The sequence below is a fragment of the Ochotona princeps genome, chromosome 20 (genome assembly GCF_030435755.1).
Source record: "Ochotona princeps isolate mOchPri1 chromosome 20, mOchPri1.hap1, whole genome shotgun sequence".
Lineage (NCBI taxonomy): Eukaryota > Metazoa > Chordata > Mammalia > Lagomorpha > Ochotonidae > Ochotona > Ochotona princeps.
The window spans coordinates 39864102-39881196 of NC_080851.1; the positions used below are offsets into that span (position 1 = coordinate 39864102).

Consider the following 17095-nt stretch of genomic DNA (forward strand, 5'->3'; position numbering starts at 1 on the left):
GCTGAGTAATACTCCATAAACTAGAGGTACCGCTCTTTATTTAACCACTCCTCTTTGGATGGGCAACCTGATTGTTTCCATGTATTTTCTATTGTAGATTTTGTTGTTGTGAATGTAGGATTACAGCTGCCTCTCATATATGCAGCATTCATTTCCTTTGGGTATATTCCTAGGAGTGGAATACCTGGTTCATGTGGCAGGTTCATTTGCAATTCTCTAAGCACTATCCATACTGATTTCCATAACTGCCGTACTAGCCTGTCCTCCCACCAGCAGTGAAGGAGGATGTCTTCTTCCCACTCCCCTGCAAGCAGGTGTTGTTAGTTGAGTTCTGAATGTAGGCCAGTCTGAATGGTTTTAATTTGTATCTTCCTGACAGCTAGGTAGCCTTAGTATCTTTTCGTATGTCTGTTAGCCTTTGGATCTCTTCTTTTGAAAAAATCTCTGTTCATTTCCTTTGCCCATTTTTCACAGGGTTGCTTGCTTGCTTGCTTGCTTGATTCATTTTTCTGTCCCTGGGTTTCTGAAGCTCTTTGTAAATCCTGGATATTAGTCCCCTATCACCTGTGTAATGTGCAAAAATTTTCTCCTATTCTGTTAATTGCTTCTTCATTTTGTTAATCATTTCCTTTGCTGCATAGAAGATTTTTAGTTTGATATAGTCCCATTTGTTTATTTTATCTTTGACTACGTATAATTTTGGGGTCTTTCCTAAGAAGTCTAGTTCCATTCCTATTCCTAGGAGAGAGCTTCCTCTATTTTTATTTAATACTTTGATGGTTTCTCGGTGTATATTTAGGTCCTTGAACCATTTAGAGCTGATTTTTTTTGTATAATGTGGCAAGTGCAGGTCTTGTTTCTTGATTCTGCGGGCTGCTATCCAGTTGTCCGAACAGCATTTGTTGAATGGCCAAGAATTTTTTTCCTGGATTGTTTTCAGTTTTCTTGTGAAAGAGTAGTTGGTAATGCATGTGTGTGTTCCCTTCTGATGTTTCTGTTCTATTTCATTAATATCCTCCTCTGTTTCTGTACCGGTACCAGACTGTGTTGATGACCATTGTACTGTAGTATGTCTTGAAGTCTGGAATTGTGAATCCCTCTGCTTGATTTTTCTTCTTCAGGATAGCTTTGGCTATTCGTGGTCTCTTGTGTTTCCAGACGAATTTTTGTATCTTGTATTTCTGAGAAGTATGATGTTGGGATTTTGATTGGGATTGCATTGAATCTGTATATTACTTTTGGTAATATGGACATTTTGATGATGTTGATCCTGCCAACCCAGGAATATGGTAAAATTCTCCACTTTTCAATGTCTTCTTCTATTTCCTTTTAAAATGTTTTATAGTTTTCATCATAGAGGTCTTCCACATATTTGGTTAGCTTAATTCCTAGATATTTAAGATTCCTGTCTGCTTTAAGGACTGTACTTACAATTTCCTTCTCAGTCATGAAATTATTTTTGTACACTAGTGCCATTGATTTGTGTTCATTAATTTGTATCCTGCTATCCTGCCAAAGTCTCTTATGAGTTCCAGTAGTGTCTTAACTGAGTTTTTTGATTCTCCTATGTAGAGGATCATGTCATCTGCAAATAGATACTTTCAGTTCCTCATTTCCAATTTGAGTTCCTTTGATTCCATTTTCTTGCCTAATAGCTTTGTTATGAACATCCAATACTATATTGGATAATAATGGTGACAGTGGACATCCCTGTCTAGTTCCAGATTTTGGTGGAAAGGCTTTCAGTCTTACTCCATTTAGTGTGATGCTGGCATTGGCTTTGATTGTGTTGTAGAATGTTCCTTCTATACTGATCTTGCTTAGAGTTTTCATCATTTAGTGGTAGTGGATCTTATCAAATGCTTTCTCTGCATCTATTGAGATGATCATATTTTTTTTTCAATTTGTTGATGTGATGTATCACATTTATTGATTTACGAATGTTGAACCTTTCCTGCATGCCTGGGCTGAATCCCACCTGGTCCGGGTGAATGATCTGCCTGATGTACTGTCTGTTCCTGTTGACTAGTATTTTCTTGAGGATCTTTGCATCTTTGTTCATGAAGGATATTGGTGTACAGTTCACTTTTTCTGTTGCTTTTCTATCTGGCTTTGGTATTAAGGTGATATTGGCTTCATAGAGCTTATAAGGATTGCCTCCATTTCTATTGTTTGGGAAAGCTTGTGGAGGATTGGAGTAAATTCCTCTTGAATAGTTTTTTAGAACTCAGCAGTGAAACCATCTGGTCTAGGACTTTTCTTGGTTAGAAGGGCTTTAATTTTGCATTCAATTTCAGTTCAATGTATAAGTCTATTTAGGCTGTTAATTATCTCTTGATTTAGTTTTGGTGGATGTGTATGTCCAAAAATCTGTCCATCTTTTCTGTGTCTTCTGATTTGTTTGCATATACTTGCTTGTAATAGTTCCTAATATTTTCTTGTGTGTCTGAGCTATGTGTTGTTAGATTTTTCTTCTCATCTCTGATGCTATAGATGCTCATCTTCTCACTCCATTTTTTGATTAGTTGGGCTAGTGGGGAGTCTATTTTGTTGATTTTCTCAAAAAACCAGCTCTTTAATTTATTGTTCTCATAGATAGTTCTTTTGGTCTCTGTTTAGTTAATTTCATTCCTTATTTTGAATATTTCATGTTTCCTACTTATCTAGGGATTACTTTGCTGTTGTTTTTGTATCCTTCAATTGTAAGGTTAACTCATTTATTTGGTTCCTTTCCAGTTTCTTAACATAAGCATTGATTGAGATGAACTTTCCTCTTAACACTGACTTTGTGTCCCAAAAGTTTTGGTTTGTTGTGTTGATGCCTTCATTTGTTTCAAGAAATTTTTAAATTTTCCCTTTGATTTCCTCTCTAATCCATCAATCATTTAGTAACATATTAGTCAGTCTCCATGTGTTTGCAAGTCTTCTTGGGTGTTTTGACTTTGGGTCTCTAGCTCCACTTCATGATGGTCTGAGAAGATTCATGGTATGATTTCAATTTTTTAAAAATTCAGTGAGGCGGAGGGCTGCGGGAGAGGACGTCTAGCTCGGATCCCGAACCCAGTCCGCCATGTGCCCATGGCTCATGGCGGGCTGGGCCCGGACATGCCTGGGTGCGGCCTGCTTCCTTCTGGGGTGAGTACGCCGAGGGGGGAGGCCTCCGTGACTGGGCATGTCCGGGACCCACCCAACATCCTCATTGGGTGGTGGGTGAACGGGATTGGGGAGGGGCGCAACCTCGGGCCTGCAGGATTTAACTTCCGGCTGCCAGAGGCGAGCCGAGGGCTGCGGGAGAGGACGTCTAGCTCGGATCCCGAACCCAGTCCGCCATGTGCCCATGGCTCATGGCGGGCTGGGCCCGGACATGCCTGGGTGCGGCCTGCTTCCTTCTGGGGTGAGTACGCCGAGGGGGGAGGCCTCCGTGACTGGGCATGTCCGGGACCCACCCAACATCCTCATTGGGTGGTGGGTGAACGGGATTGGGGAGGGGCGCAACCTCGGGCCTGCAGGATTTAACTTCCGGCTGCCAGAGGCGAGCCGAGGGCTGCGGGAGAGGACGTCTAGCTCGGATCCCGAACCCAGTCCGCCATGTGCCCATGGCTCATGGCGGGCTGGGCCCGGACATGCCTGGGTGCGGCCTGCTTCCTTCTGGGGTGAGTACGCCGAGGGGGGAGGCCTCCGTGACTGGGCATGTCCGGGACCCACCCAACATCCTCATTGGGTGGTGGGTGAACGGGATTGGGGAGGGGCGCAACCTCGGGCCTGCAGGATTTAACTTCCGGCTGCCAGAGGCGAGCCGAGGGCTGCGGGAGAGGACGTCTAGCTCGGATCCCGAACCCAGTCCGCCATGTGCCCATGGCTCATGGCGGGCTGGGCCCGGACATGCCTGGGTGCGGCCTGCTTCCTTCTGGGGTGAGTACGCCGAGGGGGGAGGCCTCCGTGACTGGGCATGTCCGGGACCCACCCAACATCCTCATTGGGTGGTGGGTGAACGGGATTGGGGAGGGGCGCAACCTCGGGCCTGCAGGATTTAATTTCCGGCTGCCAGAGGCGAGCCGAGGGCTGCGGGAGAGGACGTCTAGCTCGGATCCCGAACCCAGTCCGCCATGTGCCCATGGCTCATGGCGGGCTGGGCCCGGACATGCCTGGGTGCGGCCTGCTTCCTTCTGGGGTGAGTACGCCGAGGGGGGAGGCCTCCGTGACTGGGCATGTCCGGGACCCACCCAACATCCTCATTGGGTGGTGGGTGAACGGGATTGGGGAGGGGCGCAACCTCGGGCCTGCAGGATTTAACTTCCGGCTGCCAGAGGCGAGCCGAGGGCTGCGGGAGAGGACGTCTAGCTCGGATCCCGAACCCAGTCCGCCATGTGCCCATGGCTCATGGCGGGCTGGGCCCGGACATGCCTGGGTGCGGCCTGCTTCCTTCTGGGGTGAGTACGCCGAGGGGGGAGGCCTCCGTGACTGGGCATGTCCGGGACCCACCCAACATCCTCATTGGGTGGTGGGTGAACGGGATTGGGGAGGGGCGCAACCTCGGGCCTGCAGGATTTAACTTCCGGCTGCCAGAGGCGAGCCGAGGGCTGCGGGAGAGGACGTCTAGCTCGGATCCCGAACCCAGTCCGCCATGTGCCCATGGCTCATGGCGGGCTGGGCCCGGACATGCCTGGGTGCGGCCTGCTTCCTTCTGGGGTGAGTACGCCGAGGGGGGAGGCCTCCGTGACTGGGCATGTCCGGGACCCACCCAACATCCTCATTGGGTGGTGGGTGAACGGGATTGGGGAGGGGCGCAACCTCGGGCCTGCAGGATTTAACTTCCGGCTGCCAGAGGCGAGCCGAGGGCTGCGGGAGAGGACGTCTAGCTCGGATCCCGAACCCAGTCCGCCATGTGCCCATGGCTCATGGCGGGCTGGGCCCGGACATGCCTGGGTGCGGCCTGCTTCCTTCTGGGGTGAGTACGCCGAGGGGGGAGGCCTCCGTGACTGGGCATGTCCGGGACCCACCCAACATCCTCATTGGGTGGTGGGTGAACGGGATTGGGGAGGGGCGCAACCTCGGGCCTGCAGGATTTAACTTCCGGCTGCCAGAGGCGAGCCGAGGGCTGCGGGAGAGGACGTCTAGCTCGGATCCCGAACCCAGTCCGCCATGTGCCCATGGCTCATGGCGGGCTGGGCCCGGACATGCCTGGGTGCGGCCTGCTTCCTTCTGGGGTGAGTACGCCGAGGGGGGAGGCCTCCGTGACTGGGCATGTCCGGGACCCACCCAACATCCTCATTGGGTGGTGGGTGAACGGGATTGGGGAGGGGCGCAACCTCGGGCCTGCAGGATTTAACTTCCGGCTGCCAGAGGCGAGCCGAGGGCTGCGGGAGAGGACGTCTAGCTCGGATCCCGAACCCAGTCCGCCATGTGCCCATGGCTCATGGCGGGCTGGGCCCGGACATGCCTGGGTGCGGCCTGCTTCCTTCTGGGGTGAGTACGCCGAGGGGGGAGGCCTCCGTGACTGGGCATGTCCGGGACCCACCCAACATCCTCATTGGGTGGTGGGTGAACGGGATTGGGGAGGGGCGCAACCTCGGGCCTGCAGGATTTAACTTCCGGCTGCCAGAGGCGAGCCGAGGGCTGCGGGAGAGGACGTCTAGCTCGGATCCCGAACCCAGTCCGCCATGTGCCCATGGCTCATGGCGGGCTGGGCCCGGACATGCCTGGGTGCGGCCTGCTTCCTTCTGGGGTGAGTACGCCGAGGGGGGAGGCCTCCGTGACTGGGCATGTCCGGGACCCACCCAACATCCTCATTGGGTGGTGGGTGAACGGGATTGGGGAGGGGCGCAACCTCGGGCCTGCAGGATTTAACTTCCGGCTGCCAGAGGCGAGCCGAGGGCTGCGGGAGAGGACGTCTAGCTCGGATCCCGAACCCAGTCCGCCATGTGCCCATGGCTCATGGCGGGCTGGGCCCGGACATGCCTGGGTGCGGCCTGCTTCCTTCTGGGGTGAGTACGCCGAGGGGGGAGGCCTCCGTGACTGGGCATGTCCGGGACCCACCCAACATCCTCATTGGGTGGTGGGTGAACGGGATTGGGGAGGGGCGCAACCTCGGGCCTGCAGGATTTAACTTCCGGCTGCCAGAGGCGAGCCGAGGGCTGCGGGAGAGGACGTCTAGCTCGGATCCCGAACCCAGTCCGCCATGTGCCCATGGCTCATGGCGGGCTGGGCCCGGACATGCCTGGGTGCGGCCTGCTTCCTTCTGGGGTGAGTACGCCGAGGGGGGAGGCCTCCGTGACTGGGCATGTCCGGGACCCACCCAACATCCTCATTGGGTGGTGGGTGAACGGGATTGGGGAGGGGCGCAACCTCGGGCCTGCAGGATTTAACTTCCGGCTGCCAGAGGCGAGCCGAGGGCTGCGGGAGAGGACGTCTAGCTCGGATCCCGAACCCAGTCCGCCATGTGCCCATGGCTCATGGCGGGCTGGGCCCGGACATGCCTGGGTGCGGCCTGCTTCCTTCTGGGGTGAGTACGCCGAGGGGGGAGGCCTCCGTGACTGGGCATGTCCGGGACCCACCCAACATCCTCATTGGGTGGTGGGTGAACGGGATTGGGGAGGGGCGCAACCTCGGGCCTGCAGGATTTAACTTCCGGCTGCCAGAGGCGAGCCGAGGGCTGCGGGAGAGGACGTCTAGCTCGGATCCCGAACCCAGTCCGCCATGTGCCCATGGCTCATGGCGGGCTGGGCCCGGACATGCCTGGGTGCGGCCTGCTTCCTTCTGGGGTGAGTACGCCGAGGGGGGAGGCCTCCGTGACTGGGCATGTCCGGGACCCACCCAACATCCTCATTGGGTGGTGGGTGAACGGGATTGGGGAGGGGCGCAACCTCGGGCCTGCAGGATTTAACTTCCGGCTGCCAGAGGCGAGCCGAGGGCTGCGGGAGAGGACGTCTAGCTCGGATCCCGAACCCAGTCCGCCATGTGCCCATGGCTCATGGCGGGCTGGGCCCGGACATGCCTGGGTGCGGCCTGCTTCCTTCTGGGGTGAGTACGCCGAGGGGGGAGGCCTCCGTGACTGGGCATGTCCGGGACCCACCCAACATCCTCATTGGGTGGTGGGTGAACGGGATTGGGGAGGGGCGCAACCTCGGGCCTGCAGGATTTAACTTCCGGCTGCCAGAGGCGAGCCGAGGGCTGCGGGAGAGGACGTCTAGCTCGGATCCCGAACCCAGTCCGCCATGTGCCCATGGCTCATGGCGGGCTGGGCCCGGACATGCCTGGGTGCGGCCTGCTTCCTTCTGGGGTGAGTACGCCGAGGGGGGAGGCCTCCGTGACTGGGCATGTCCGGGACCCACCCAACATCCTCATTGGGTGGTGGGTGAACGGGATTGGGGAGGGGCGCAACCTCGGGCCTGCAGGATTTAACTTCCGGCTGCCAGAGGCGAGCCGAGGGCTGCGGGAGAGGACGTCTAGCTCGGATCCCGAACCCAGTCCGCCATGTGCCCATGGCTCATGGCGGGCTGGGCCCGGACATGCCTGGGTGCGGCCTGCTTCCTTCTGGGGTGAGTACGCCGAGGGGGGAGGCCTCCGTGACTGGGCATGTCCGGGACCCACCCAACATCCTCATTGGGTGGTGGGTGAACGGGATTGGGGAGGGGCGCAACCTCGGGCCTGCAGGATTTAACTTCCGGCTGCCAGAGGCGAGCCGAGGGCTGCGGGAGAGGACGTCTAGCTCGGATCCCGAACCCAGTCCGCCATGTGCCCATGGCTCATGGCGGGCTGGGCCCGGACATGCCTGGGTGCGGCCTGCTTCCTTCTGGGGTGAGTACGCCGAGGGGGGAGGCCTCCGTGACTGGGCATGTCCGGGACCCACCCAACATCCTCATTGGGTGGTGGGTGAACGGGATTGGGGAGGGGCGCAACCTCGGGCCTGCAGGATTTAACTTCCGGCTGCCAGAGGCGAGCCGAGGGCTGCGGGAGAGGACGTCTAGCTCGGATCCCGAACCCAGTCCGCCATGTGCCCATGGCTCATGGCGGGCTGGGCCCGGACATGCCTGGGTGCGGCCTGCTTCCTTCTGGGGTGAGTACGCCGAGGGGGGAGGCCTCCGTGACTGGGCATGTCCGGGACCCACCCAACATCCTCATTGGGTGGTGGGTGAACGGGATTGGGGAGGGGCGCAACCTCGGGCCTGCAGGATTTAACTTCCGGCTGCCAGAGGCGAGCCGAGGGCTGCGGGAGAGGACGTCTAGCTCGGATCCCGAACCCAGTCCGCCATGTGCCCATGGCTCATGGCGGGCTGGGCCCGGGCGGCCAGTGCGCCATTTGGCGCCAGGCTGTGCCTACTGGCCGCCCGGCCGGGGAGCTCTGGGGTATTGGACATCTGAATCGCTGCTGAGATAGCTCTAGAGTGACCCCACTGTTTCTGGGATCTGAGTCAATCCTAAAGATTCCCAATGCCAGTAACTCTTCCTTTGAAGAACTTCCAATCCCTTAATAATGCTGAGCTTTGAACACCTATCAAGTAAAAGATAAGCTCCGGCTTGTGTAGCAGGCTGGCACCTAATGGTCCTCGGAGCAACCACGTGCAGGTGCGTGATTTACGGCTAGGAACGGTCCCAATCTGGGATGCCACAGCTGGGATGAGGTTCCCACCAAGGGGTGTATGTGCTGGAATGGGGGCTGCGTTCTATCTAGGAAACAGTTGCAGTCACCCGAGGCACTAGTGTGGGCTGGGATTGGATGCACCAGGCCGGTTCAGATCCCAGCACCATCTGGTGTTATGGAGAAACAGGGTAGATGTGGGACTGACTAGGCTGGGTCTCAATCCCCTTCTGAGCCATGTGTGAGCTGTATGTGGGTATGGACGAGCCATGGCTGGGCTGAAACATCCAACAACAAGAGTCAGAATGGGGTGAAAGCCAGCCAGGAAAAGCCACTGTTCCTGCTAGGACAGGAGGTGAACTGAGTAGGGTTGGCTCAAGAACCCCCTGGCAAGCGCAAAATCTGGCATTGGGAGGGGTTCTGATGGAGGAGCCTGGGCAACTCCTCTGGCAGGACACAGTCCCTGCAGGTAAGCGCGAGAAGCATGATTGGAAACAGCCCAGAATAGGCCATGGAAAGTTTCCCACTGGCATGCATTCGGCATGGGTCAGGAGCAGGCCAGGCTGAATCAGTTCATGTCATCCTCTGGCAAATCCGATCACCAGAACAGAGTGTGGAATGGGCCGGGTTTGGTTGCGACAAAACCAGTACACATTCTGGAACGCCAGGGCGTGGTTGCCTGTACTGGATATGAATGCAACACCCATCCAGCACACGTGAGATCCAGGAAGGGAGGGGCAGAGCTGGCGGGGGGGTTAAGGGGCTGGTCCCCTCGCTGGACAACCACTCCCACTGGAGAGTGTTGGCTGGGATAGAGACAGACACGACTAAGCAAGGCTACAACACCTGTGCGCTGCATGTGGACAAGATCAGGGCCACAGCATCAGCTGGCAGAAGCTGGCACTGGGGACTAATTCTGTCGAGTCAAATCACAGGACCACCTAAAGAGTGCATAAACCGGGACAGAGAGACCTGGGAGGGAAAAAGTGGGTTCCCCCTTCTTGGGTCACTATTCCCGTGGGAGGGCATGAAAACTAGGACGGGGGCTGGGATGGCTAGACAGAGGCACTCAACAACATCTGTGAGGGCTGGATGGTTGAGTCGATTAGATAGAACTAAGCTTTAATACCCATTGACAAGTACCAGAGCCAAATGGGATGGGGGACAGACTGGTCTTCTGCTACACAAATTGGCAAACCAGGGTAGGGGGCAGGCTTGGTGGGGGTTATTGTGAGTCGCCCCGACTAGGCTGCAGCTCCCACTGGTTGATGTAAGGGCCGAACCAGACTGGACTGCAACACCCATTGGTTCCAGTGCAACTCGGGACTGAAAACAGAACCAACACAGCAATTGCAACCACCAGCTGATCAGGGTGATGGACTGTGCCGGGCCCTGTGCTTGCTAGAACATACAAGAATCTGGTCTGGGAATACCTCAAAGTATCTTTGGAGATCTCCCCACTTGAACTGCTGGACTCAGAATTCTAACCAAGAAAAGACAGAAGACAGAATAGGACAATCATTCATCTCAGCTACATGTTGGCAGCGAAATATGGGACAAATGGAGACTTCATGATGGACCATATCAATCAGTGGACCACCTCATCGAGCGAAACTGGCAGTGACTCATAACTGGAGAACTATTAACTCCACTTGAGCACATATCTCAGAGCATGCCCCACATCTGGGACTTGGGGTGGGCGGGAAACCGGGTGGGGCTTCTCCCTCAATACCCCCTTTTACCTCAGATACATGATGGAAACAATATGGACATAATAGCATTGCCCACCTCCCTATCCCCCTGAACCTTTTTTTTTTTTTTTTTTTTCCTTCTCTTTCTTGATTTTCCTTCAACTATAGTTAACTATGTAAAGATTGTCAACAACAATACAATAAAATGGATTATATATATAAAAAAAAAAAAAAAAATTCAGTGAGGCTTGTTTCGTGGCCTGTGACATGGTCCGTTCTGGAGAAGGTTCCATGTAGTGATGGAAAAAAAAGTGCATTCTCTGTAGGATGAAAGTTCTGGTAGATATCAAGTAAACCCGTTTGTTCTAGAGTTTGGATGATTCTGTTGTTTCTTTTCTGAGTTTCAGTCCCATCAAACTGTCCATTGATGTTAATGAAGAATTAAAGTCCTCCACTATGAATGTATTGGAGTTTGTTTCTCCCTTTAAATCCATCAATATTTGTTTCACATAGTCAGATGCCTTAGCATTTGGTGCAGGTGCATTTATTATATTGATCTCTTCTTGCTGAATGGATCAGTTGATCATTAGGTGGTGTCCTCCTTCATCTCTTTTGATGTTTTTCACACCAAATCTATATCATGTGATATAAGAATGGCCTCACCCACACGTTTTTCTTTACCATTTGCTTGGAATATCTTTTCCATCCTTTCACTTTCAGTTTCTTCTGATCTTTGTTGGTGAGATGTGTCTCCTGCAAGCAACAGATAGGTGGAGTTTTTTGATCCAGTCCTCTAATCTGTAGTGTTTGATTGATAAGTTTAAGCCATTTACATTCAATGTTAATATGGATAGGTTGCAGTTTGGTTCTGTCATTTTAGCAATGGGTTGTTATTTGATTTAGTCTTCTGCTAGTCTTTTAGTGGAATGTTCTCCACATTTGCCTTTGGTTTTGGTAGTTGCTATTCCTTTTTGCTTTCACAAGAACATCTTTCATATCATTTGCGAGGCAAGTCTAGAAAGCAATTTCTTGCATTTATCTTTGCTGTGGAATAATTTTATTTCATTTTCAAAGACAAAGGAGAGTTTTTCAGGATACGTTACTCTGGGCTGAAAATGTTTCCCTTTTTGAATCTGGAATAAGTCACTCCTTTCTCTTCTGGCATTTAGTGTTTCCTCTGAGAGGTCAACTGTGAGTGAGGGGGTTCCTCTATAGGTCATTCAATTTTTTTTACGTGCAGATTTAAGGGTCTTTCGTTATGTCCAACTGAAGAAAGCTTGATTACATGTGTCGTGGTGAGGTTTGTTTCTGATCAACTCTGTTGGGAGTGTTATGACCCTCCTGTATATTGTTTCCCGATTCTTTTCCAGCTTTGGGAACTTTTCATTTATTATTTCTTTGAATACATCTTTAATACCAGCTTCTGTTTCTGCACCTTCTGGAACTTCCATTAACTCTTAGGGGTCCTTTAATTGTATCTTTTGATTCGTGGATACTTTTTTGTTTTTTTTTTTAGTTTGACCTTGCTCTGCTTCCAGCTTTTTGATTGTTTCCCCCTGTTGACAGGAAATATCTTCCAATTCTGAAATTCTCTCTTCGGCTTCATTCATTCTATTTTTTGAGAGTCTCCACTGTACTTTTAATTTGCTCCACTGTGTACTTAATTTCTGATATATCTGCTTTCATTTGATTCATTGCTGTTATTTACTTTCTAATGTATTCCTTAAATTCCTTGTGCTTTGCATTGTTTACAAAGTTTATGAGTTCTCTGACTTCTATGTCTCCCATTTTTTTCAGGGTCTTCCTCAGTTAACTCTGAGGGTAGTCAAGGCTTTTCCTCCTTTGCTGGAGAGTCTTCAGTAACAATCATAGTACCTCTGTGTCTTCTTTTGCCATTTGGCATTGCATTTCTGGTTGGCAGATTCATCTCCTTAGTGCAGATTTCTAAGATGTATTACCTGGCTGCCACAAGAGTTGAGCCATGGCTGCCGCTAGATCCTTGGCTGTCGCTGGGGTCTGTATTGTTCACCAGCCACTGGTAGGGATTGCCGTTCACTACAACACTGCTCCAGCATTGTTGCCATTTCCCCTTGTCAAGAGGGTCTCCAGGTACCCCCTGCGAACTGCCTGACCCCTTTTTTCCCTTGTAATCTGTCTCTTGTGGTTCATCCTAATGGTTCTCTGTCATCCAACACTAATTTTTCTGTCAGCTGGTTAGGTAGTCAGGATGTTTGTTGGCTGTTGCCATGCCACCTTGTGGGTGACAGGTGCTTTCACTTTCCTGGGTACTCACCTTTCCTGCTGTGGGGCAGATATGGGGCTGGTATAGATTAGATAGTTCTGACAGTGGAGTGGCTATTCAGAGTGTTCTGGCTGGCAAAGGTCCCCCACCGCCTTGTGCTTTTGCGGCCTCTGCCTGCCCAACTGGTGCCTTGAGTGGGAGTGGTCCAGCTCATGCCACACTGTGTGTGATCAGAAACTAGCCTTTCTACACTCCGAGGGCACTACATCTTCTCCCAATTGTGATGGGTCTGTGATGGCAGGTTTTGTGTTTGTTCCCACGCACCCACTGCCACCAGCCGGGCGGTTCACTTTGCTGCATCACCAGTCTTGTTTTCCCCTGGAATCTGCCCTCCATTTCTGGGTTGCCAAGAGAAGCCTTAGTCTCTGAGAGAGACCTTTATCCCCTAGGATCCTCTGTTTGGGGGATTTAGGTGTCTGTCTGAGTGGCCCCAATCCAAGAGAGCATTCAGGAGGGGATAGGCTCAGATTCCGCCACATGAGACTTCAAACAGTGACTCACCAGTTCCTCTTTTTATGTTTTTCTTTGTCTGCAACAGTGTTTACCCTAGATGGTGCCTGCTTCCACCAGTTCAAGTTGCCATTTGCTGTCTTGGGAGGTCTTTTTTTTTTTTTTCAGTCCTCAATGTCTGTTCGTCCCCTGCCTTGATCATGCCAACTCCGGGGAGTTTCAGATGACTTTTCCAGCAATTCTGCTCTTCCTATTCTCTACTCAGCCAATATTTATCTCTATTTCTGCATGTGCTTAGCTACACTAACCTCTACGCTTGGCTACCTTCCTAGACTCTGATGATTAACTTTCAAATTTCAGGTATACTTTGATGAAATCAGTGAGCCAAATCACAGCACTTTTTATTCATTCTGTAATTAAATTTTGGCAGCTTTCTTATACTCATTTTTGTGTGTGTGTTTTTATTTTTATGATCTTTTTTGACACAGAGAGATTCCCTGTTCTACCTCTGCTTTCTTCCTCAACACCTTCCTTCCATCAATTTCCCCCATATTATTACAGTAGTACAGTCCTTCCTTCAGGAACAATTACTTGTCAGCACTCTGCTTTTTAACATAGACATCCGTATCTATTTTCAAGATAAATTTATTGACTACGTTCTCCTTTTGTTTGACTGTATTGATAGATACTGCAACTTATCTTCTAATCTTCTGTATGTTAATCTTCATTATATAATTCTTCCTCTATGTATAGACACATATATATGTGTGTATATATATATATATATGTATGTGTGTATATATATATATATATATATATATATATATATATATATATATATAAATATGTGTGTGTGTACACACACTCTGGGCTTACCTGTATATCTGTTTAGTGTTTTGCCTGAAAGTTGCTTTGTATCAGAGAAAAGACATGTTATTTTCCATTTTGGGACTGGCTTAATTCACTGGGTATGATGATCAACTTTTGCAAATAATGGAATGTTGCAAATGGTAGAATCCCTTCCTTAATGGCTATATTGTATCCCTGAGGTAAATGTAGCAGTTTTCTTACTCATCCCTCTTTCAGTGGGAGTCTGTATTGTTTCAGTGTCTTTGCTGTCATAGATTCTGGTGCTATATATAGGGAGGAAGGTTGATTTGCCATGTACAGATATCACTTCATTTGGATATATTCATAGGAATGGGACACCTTGGACATATGGTAGATCAATATTCAATTGTCTAAGCACTCTTCACACTTTCATAGTAGGTATACTATTCTGTGATTCTACCAACAGCAGGGCAGGTTATTTTTTTTCTCCTTATACTCAGCAGCAAGCATTGCTAGTAGGTTGCTGCAGATGCAGGAGCCTTGTTTTGGTCTTCCAGCTAGGGGGCAGGCATACAAATATGACAATCACTTTTACTTATCTCAGTGTATTTCAAGGGAGGTTATCATAAGTGAAGCATGTGGGAAATGATTCAGCATCTATAGAGGGTACTGGTGTTGCAGGTATCTCCTTAAAGGCCACAACACTGCTGAATCCCTCTTTCATGATTTGTGGTGACTTTATACAATGGAACCAGCACAAATAGTAAGTGTATTGAATGTATTTAGAACCCAATAGGGAACATTAATGCTCTGTTGAGTTTAAAATGTTGGGAGTTGTTTAGGCTCATTCAGCCACCTGTTATAACACCTCAACTCTAGCTTTGGATTCAATTCAAAAAATTTTTTTAAAATGTCTATTCATCATGGACTTCTGGACATATGCAATTCTTCAGGATATCAAATAAGATTAAAATTGTCAAAATGCATCAGCTGACGTATGGCTGCCATGACTCAGATAGTAAAACATAAAGTAAGTTCTTCTTATTAGGCTCATGTGAGAAAATTAAGTGAGTTGAATATTAAATTAGGTGAAGGAACTTTTTGACTCTATCATGAAAACATTAAAGAATGTTGTTGATTAATGAATTTTAAACAGTGTTGATTTAAAATTCTAAACAGAAAATGGTGCTTTTTGTTGTTTTAAAAAGGTGATCCTGACTATGTGTGTTCTTTCAGTGATTTCACACCCCCAAAATTGGATTGTTGTGAATTGATACTAATACTAATGTGTCATTCCTGCCCATAAACTGTTTCCTAATGGGATTTAATGGATGTTGCTGCTAGTAACCATTTAGTGTGCAAATACAATCGATAGTATAGGTAAAATGTTAATTTTAAATTCTTGAAAACATATGGTGTATTTTAGCTTCATTGATTTTCTATATGCTGGCTGTCTATTTCTCATTACCAGTTTGGTGCTTTAGTAACACATTTCCAAATTTAATACTGGAGAAAATGAAATGAAAGAACGTAATAGTCAGGTGTGCTGCTTTAAATATTTGAAGTAAGAAACAATCATGTATTGGTCATATCATTAGGGTGTCTTTTGCATTGATACTTTAGTAGGCCCTTTCAAAACCAAGGAGAGTATACAAAGGCCTCATCTCTAGAGGGACAGGTGTCAAAGGATTTCTGACTGTCTGCACCTTATGCTGTCTTTAAAAACATTCTTCTCTCCCATATCCATGGTCATCATAGTTTCATGTACTTCCAAATGTGGTGGCTTCTACCATCGCTTAATGCTTGCACAACACCTGATATGGTGAAATGCTTCCTAAGTGGCATTTAATATAGTATGTGGAATATAAAACATTTACTGAGCCCCTGAGTTCCATAGTTAATTCACTAAAGGTCATAAAGGTCCAGAGTCATCTGCTTGGGATTTCAAATATTACATCAATCAAGATGGATAGTGTAGTATCAAAGAACCACTATCTGTGAGCCCTGCAACTGGATCAAATCACAGTCACATATTGCATACTGTTGTTTGTGTCAGACAGTGTATGTGATGGTGGTCCCAAACATTTGTGTTACCTGGTGACGTGATAAGTATACTAGTTCAAGTATATTTTCAGAATTTGTCCTTGTTTTTCAGTGCCACAAGGCTTGACTTCGTTTCTCTGTTTCATTTGCATTTTTATTCAACAGGAATTTTAGAACCCTCTGTATCCCTGTTCAGTCCTTAAGATCAGGCTTTAAGACATTTTCTGGTGCAGTCTAAGGGCTCCATAAGTAATTATCACTGCAAGCAGTATGCACACTAATAGAAATAGGCAGCACTGATTATACTTTGGGTGTAATATAATTTTGCAAGGCAAAATTTACTTTGGGTGTAATATAATTTTGTTGCTTTCTGGTCTGACCTGGAAGCCTCGTCAAGATTTTAAAAACTGGTTTGAAAATGATGTATTCATTTACTTATTTGAAAGTCAGCATTGGAGAGAAAGAGAGAGAGAGAGAGAGAGACCTTGCACCTGCTGGTAGATTTCTTCAGATAGCTACAACAGCCAGGGCTGTGCCTGGCTGAGGCACTGCATGTGGGATTCCCACATCATTAACCACCAATCTAAAATGACTGGAACCCAGTTTATTGTGGCTTACTCCAGTGTAACAAATATAATGCTGCTTTATATAGGAGTCTGGATGAATATTTTATGTATTATATGTAAGAATATTTTAAGAGGTGTTGCTTTGAAATTTGAGTTTGTAATGTTAATTCTATATCAGAAATGCTTGCATATTAGTTTTCATGTTGTGTTTGCAGTGATAATTATGGATATTTTTATGGGAGGCTCCAGTTGTGGTACAGTTAAAAGCATATAAGTCTTTTTTTATGACATGCCTTGAATATATTATGAATTTTCACTTTTGCTTTGAGGTACCTGATGGTCGAGGAAAACTGCCAGCTAGATCAAAGGGCTGATGTGTCACTTGTTGATGAAGATTGGAACTATACAGCAACAGAAATCTTGATGTATAGGTATTAAATGCCTTTAGTCTTGTGGATGAAGCATATCTAAATTTCATTTCCAGAAAATAATGTTAAAGGATCTAGAAACAAGTGGGACACTTTTGTCTGTCAGTTCAAGTTTCTTCATATTAAATCTAGTTTTTGCCTTGAATCCTTCTTCCGTTGGACTAAGGAGATAGTGGAAAGCTTAGAGACAAAGGGCAAGAATTGTC

At 48.6% G+C, this 17095-nt stretch overlaps 1 protein-coding gene across 1 annotated transcript in view; it reads left to right on the forward strand.

The window, feature by feature from the left end:
* The window catches only part of LOC131482770 (cTAGE family member 9-like), a 565689-nt gene that overhangs the window by 8634 nt on the left and 539960 nt on the right, over window positions 1–17095 (forward strand). The window lies entirely within an intron of this gene.